Source organism: Monodon monoceros, unplaced genomic scaffold (genome assembly GCF_005190385.1).
Source record: "Monodon monoceros isolate NGI ecotype Baffin Bay Population unplaced genomic scaffold, NGI_Narwhal_1 Super_Scaffold_11, whole genome shotgun sequence".
Taxonomy (NCBI): Eukaryota; Metazoa; Chordata; class Mammalia; order Artiodactyla; family Monodontidae; genus Monodon; species Monodon monoceros.
In genome coordinates, this window is record NW_021703767.1 from 9,557,574 (window position 1) to 9,563,715 (window position 6,142).

Consider the following 6,142-nt stretch of genomic DNA (forward strand, 5'->3'; position numbering starts at 1 on the left):
GGACGCGCAGGCTCAGCGGCCATGGCTCACGGGCCCAGCCGGAGTTCCGCGGCATGTAGGATCTTCCCGGACCGGGGCACGCACCCATGTCCCTTGCATCGGCAGGCAGACTCTCAACCACTGCGCCACCAGGGAAGCCCCAAATTAACCATTTTAAAGTGAAGAATTCAGTGGCATTAAGTAGACCCACAGCACTGTATAACCACCACCTCTATCTAGTTCCAAAAGTAGACCCACAGCACTGTATAACCACCACCTCTATCTAGTTCCAAAACAACTTCATCACCCCCAAAAGGAAATCCTGTACCCACTAAGCAGTCATTCCTCATTCTCCCTCCAGCCCCTGGCAACCACAAGTCTGCTTTCTGTGTCTATGGATTAGCCTGTTCTGGGCATTTCATATAAATGAAATCATACAACATGTCTTTGGTGTCTGGCTTTTTTCACTTAGCATAATGTTTCAAGGTCCATCCATGTTATAGCATGTGTCAGTACTTCGTTTTTTTAAATGACTGAACCCAAATGTTCGTCAGTGGATGGTTGGATAAACAAATTGTGGTGTATACATACCAACTCCCTTTTAAATGATTTTTAAATGATCTTCTCAAATGGAGGCTATAACACATAGGACCACTGTGTCTTACTTTGAATGAGATTATCTGATAAAATGGCTTTGGACTAAAAGGACCAGGCACTTAAGTTTGAAACCCTCATTAATGCATTCTTCATCATATTTTTTTTGTTTTCTTTGGTTCAAAGAAATGAAGTCCCCTCATTAATATGTTAGTACCTTATCTGATGATGTACTATATTTCTATTTTTTTATCCTCTGGAGAAAGGACCATCACAGTTAAGCTATATACTACTACTAATACATTGTAAATCTCTGAAACAGCATTTATGTCTGTAGAGCCAGTACCAAGTATTACTTAAAAATTCGAAGTGTATTAAAGGGAAGCTCCTAAAGAGTTACTTGTCAATAAATCTCTCTTTGTCTCCTTGTTTCCCATGAAAGACAAATGAAGTAGTCACTAGCAAAAATAGCTAGTAGCCTAATGACATCATTTAGTTGTTTGTGTGGCAGTATGGGAGGGGGATTGGTGTTTCCAATTGGACGTTGCTTCTCTCTGCCTCTTCTGCTCATGACATACCATGATTCCCCACGGATAGAGAGATACAGTCAAAAAGTCTCAGGCTGATTTACAAGTCTCCACTGGTCTGGAACCCTTCACCTCTATGACCCATTTTGTATAAATAGCACTAACAAAAACTCCTGTTTGAGCCATTTGGGTCTCCTACCTTCACCCAAAAAGGACACAGGCATTTCTGCTCTGGTATCTGCTCAAGCTCATGTGCATCATCTTTGAGTCCAGAGCCTTCCCAGCACAGGGTGCTGGTGACTCAGCATGTTATCTGATGGGCGATATGAAGCCAAGGGCAGTTTTCAATATGATCTGATGCTTTGCTTTTTTCATCTCTGGGACCAGACATGCTGGTAGGTAAGAGGCCTTTCAGGGGTCTGGTGAGTGGGGAGGAAGCAGCAACAAGATGAATTCTAGGGGAGAGGAGTCAAGTTAGACAAGTTCAACAGTGTCAACGTCAATCAGCGGTCCTTGGTTCCTTTTCAGATTTCTCTTTTAAGTGACGGTAGAGATGAGCCCTTTCATGGAAAATGGGAAAACAGGAAGAGAGACAGTGAGCAAGAAATACAAATATCCAATACAGTTTGGGGCAAATCAATTCATGGTGTCTGAAATGTCCAGGTGGACTTGGTCAGGTGGAAACTGAGAATACCACTCTCAAGGGAAGCCAGAGGAAAGGGATATAAAATAACTATAAAAAGCACCACAAATATTTGCATGCTAATTGTGGCTTCTAAAGTCTTTGAGGGGGTTTGAAGACAGTTTGTTTTTCACATAGTTTCAGCATTATTCTTGCCATCTTATTTTTAAAATACTGTTTGCAGTATCTATGGTGAAAATGCTTGCTTAGCAGCCTAACTCATATTAATCACAAATTCCAAATTCATGGCATCAGAATTACAAGAAGTTTCATATTATATAATTAGAAGAAGACTCCAGTCTTTGGTTCATTGACTCTGGAGCCATATTACAGTCTTGTTATATTTGATAATGACATAGCAGACATTCTATCAGAACTTGGATGCTGGCAAGAGATCCCAACATGCTTTAATCTTGTCGCAAATCAGAAACAGCTGCTTCTTATAAAAAGGAAAGCTCATGTTTGGATGGTCCACAGAAAAACCAATGTGACTTACAGTCTTAAATAGCAGATTCTGGGGTTTTCAGTTGGCAGGTGTTCTCCATCAAGCAACACCCACACCCCCGCCATGTTGATTCCTGTTGGTTTTCTTTCTTTAAACTTCTCTCAAACTGCAAATTGCATTTGTGAAGTGAACTTTATCTTAGGCACTTAGGCATTTTATGGTGAAGGCTAAGCATTATCTTGAGACTTTTACACACCGGAGAAAACAGATAACATGGAAAATGTAATTCGAATACAACTTGCCCCCTCTGAGTGGCAGAATAACTAAAGAGAAGAGGAATGTTATTATCGTCAGTCAGTCAAGGGCTGCAAGCTTTGAGCGCTGAGCCTACAAACCTTCCGATGGTTCTATGATGACATGAAACTGCTTTCGTAGAAACTCTAAAACTAACAAGGGTATTAGCTTCATTGATTTTCTGAAAATGGGAAAGAAAAAAAAAAAAAAAAAGCGCTCAGCTAAGTCCAGGAAAGAGATTTAATACAACTGTCTTTTAATAATATTAAGTTTCCTAGAATCAATATTTTCTCCCCCTCGTAATATACGACGGGTTGCTACACACCAGTTGCTATGTAGGAGAATGGGAATCAATAGAAGGCTTACCTTCTTTGGAGACTATTTCAAAGGCCTGCATAATGGAGCATAGATTAGGAAGAATGAAATTGAATTTTAAGTACACCGACATTATGCTGTCATCTTCAACCACGGGAATGAAGATTGTTCTGGGGCCCGTGGGCAAGAGATACCACGTAGAGACTGGCTCAAAAAACTCCAGTGACTGTGGCTCCCTCCAGGACTGCTTAACAAATGCTAAATCCAGGCCTTTGGGGGCACTCCTAAAAAGTATCTTCAAACACCCCAAGGGTTACTTGATGAGTAGCAGTGTTGAAGGAGTCTTCTTCATAATGTTCAGCCTTAGCGGCTTCAGAATTATGCTAGATCCCGTCTGTGTTAACTCAAACTCTGATGTTGAACCCCCTTTCTACTTAGCTTTATTTTGTCTTTATTTCAGAAAGTCAAATGGATGTTTCTTAGCTGATAAAAATAACTCTTGATAGAATCACTGAAAATTATTTACAATGTGCTAAAATGACATTTTAAATATCTATGGAAAACACTCAAGAATAGCACAAAAATATCAAAACTTCAAGTTTTGAGAGAGGGTAGAGTACATGAGTTTTTATAGTGTTGTTTAATAGTGTTTTTAGTCTCTTATTTTAAGAGATTGACTTGAAAAAAATTCTGGAGATTTAATGTGATGTTGAAATTTACCTGTCACTATAAAAGAATGACTTAGATGACCCAGCAATCCCACTCCTAGGTGTTTACCCTAGAGAGATGAAAACTTAGGCTCACGCCACAACTTACACGTGAATGTTTATGCCGCTCTATTAATAATCGCTAAGATGTGGAAATAAACCAGATGTCCTTTACCAGGTGAATGGTTAAACTAACTGTGGTACATCAGTACCAGGGAATACCATTTAGTAATGAAAAGAAACAGACAATAACTTTGATGATGATTCTCAAAGATGCTATGCTGAGTGAAAAACAGCCAGTTTCAAACAGCTGAATACTGTATGATTCCATTGAGATGACGTTTTCCAAAAACGTCAGAATAGACCTGGAGAACAGATCCATGCTTGCAGGTGCTGTGAGGTGGGGAGAGGGAGAAAGAATGTGTCCATTAAGGGAATGTTTTAGGTGATGGAACTGGACAGTACGCTGATTGGGGTGGTGGTTAGGCCAGGCTGTACGTATGAAAATTGGTAGACCTGTACACCAAAGGGGAAAAGGTTGACTTTACCATATAATTTAAAAATTAAAAGATTGCTTATACCTTGATTTATTTTTAGATTTGGAAACAGCTGCACTCAGATGATCCTTCTGTAAAAACAGGTGTTCCATACCGTAGATGGAAAGGTAGCTACTAGCACTCACATGGATGGGTTCTGGAAGAAGCCCTGTAGTTCAGTAGTTTAGTAGGAAGTTACTTGTGTCTTACTCTCCAATGACTTGAGCATAACCTGCAAGTCCCCCAGTAATTATTATGAACAAGTTGGTATTCTCAGTCATAAGACAGCACCTTTGAATGCTTTATAATTCATAGCATTTTCCCATTTTAGTATTGCCAAGTAGGTAGGGCAGGAATTCTCATCAGAGTTTTGTAGATGTGGGAAACTGAGGCATGGGGAAGTTAGGTAACTGGTCTCAAGTCGCCAGCTGGCGAGTAGCTGGGACTGATGCCCAGAGCATTTGAATATGGACTGGTCTAACTCTACGGTTTATTTTTAAAATGCTAATTAAAAATTTAAAACATTTGCACCAGTCTAGCTCTAGGTGATGTCTTGCAAGCTGGAAATCACTGAGACCAATTAAGACATCTTAATATGTAGTCAAAGAGCCTCGTATCACAACATGCCCCGGAAACAAACAACATACAGCCTGGTCACAGGAGAATAGTATAGGGAATTCCAAATCCTTCCTCATCTTTAAATTTGGGACTTAGCTGGAGACCTTTGCTAAATGTCTTGAATCTACATTTTCTTACTTTGAAAAAGAGAAAGCAATAAATCGAGGATTTAGCTCTCTGTAACAGAAACGTGGGATGCCAGGGAAACAGATGCAGTGCAGGGAGAAAGTGGACCTTACTGACATTTTAAAGGGACAGATGTGGAAAACGAAGGGGTTTCTGCTGGACCATGTGTGCTCACAGCTCATGCAGTGGGCACTCTGGCTTCAGCCCAGAGATGGGCTGCACCAGCCGGGAAACAGCCTGTTGCACTGTGGTGCAGCAGCTCCCTTTCTCTAGGAGAGAGTCACTGTTTTGAGCACTTAAATTTGAACTGGAGGCCCAGGAGATTGAAAGGTGGACCTTTATTTACATCTTCTTTTCCATCCTTACAATTCCAGAGCTCTGTGCTTCTAATCTCCTACCTGCAATCTGTGTGAGGAAGGTGCTAGAAGTTCAGCAGGAGGCCTGGGAAAAAGCCAGCGTCCTGTTCATGGTGCAGAGGAAGTCTGGCTCCGTTCTGAAGAGTGGGTAGCTGACCTGAGAGCCAGTGGAAACAGAGCAAAACAAACAACAAACCAAACCTAATCCCCCCAAAAGGCACTTCCTTTCTTCTTGAGATGAGACACTGTAATCCTCATGGTTCTAAAGTCTAGAAAGGATTGCAGAACTTTTGGCATTCACTAAGTGAGTAGATGGGAGTGTGACCCTGCACCCTGGTGTCAGGGGAGATAGAGCCTTGACCGGCCTCCTTGTTCTCCAAGCCCTAGGTATACGGGTCAGCATGGCTGCCCACCGTTCTCTCATGATGACAAAGTGTCCTTTTGTGCAATTTATATTTTGCAGGGGCAGATAAGAAGACTGACTCTCTTCCTATGAGCATGATGCATGTTTTAAGTCATTTTCCATGCCAACTTCTTGTTGTGAAGTGTTGGCGTGTTGGTCAACAAGGAAACAAACTTAGCTGGAGCAGATCAGGGGCCACCCATGGGTGAGAGAGGTGTCAGCTGAGAGGTGGACAACCCTCGGGTCTGGGAACAAATAGAAAGCCAGCTGATGTCCCCTGATCCTTTACTTAGATCCTCCCATCTATGTTGGAATCTCCCATTACTCCATCAGGACACCAGGAAATTTGAAGAGATGAAGTGAGTCTCCATTTTGGAACCTTTCTTATTTTCATTTCTGTCCCTCCTCATCTCACTCCATCCCTTGATCTCACCTCCCCCACCCCATTTGTCCATTTGTTTCTCTTCCTTTGGGTCTTTCTCTGAAAATCTGCTTTTTAAATTTATCTCTTTCTTCCACTGTAGGTGGTGATTTGCATTCTGAACCCATGGTGTGCAGTA

At 41.5% G+C, this 6,142-nt stretch overlaps 1 protein-coding gene across 1 annotated transcript in view; it reads left to right on the top strand.

Moving 5' to 3' along the window:
• Positions 1-6,142, top strand: part of SETD4 (SET domain containing 4) — a 409,208-nt gene extending 403,066 nt beyond the window's left edge. Inside the window, exon 18 of the mRNA XM_029213923.1 lies at positions 5,643-6,142. The gene's annotated coding sequence lies outside the window, so the exon portion shown is untranslated. The remainder of the gene's footprint in view (positions 1-5,642) is intronic.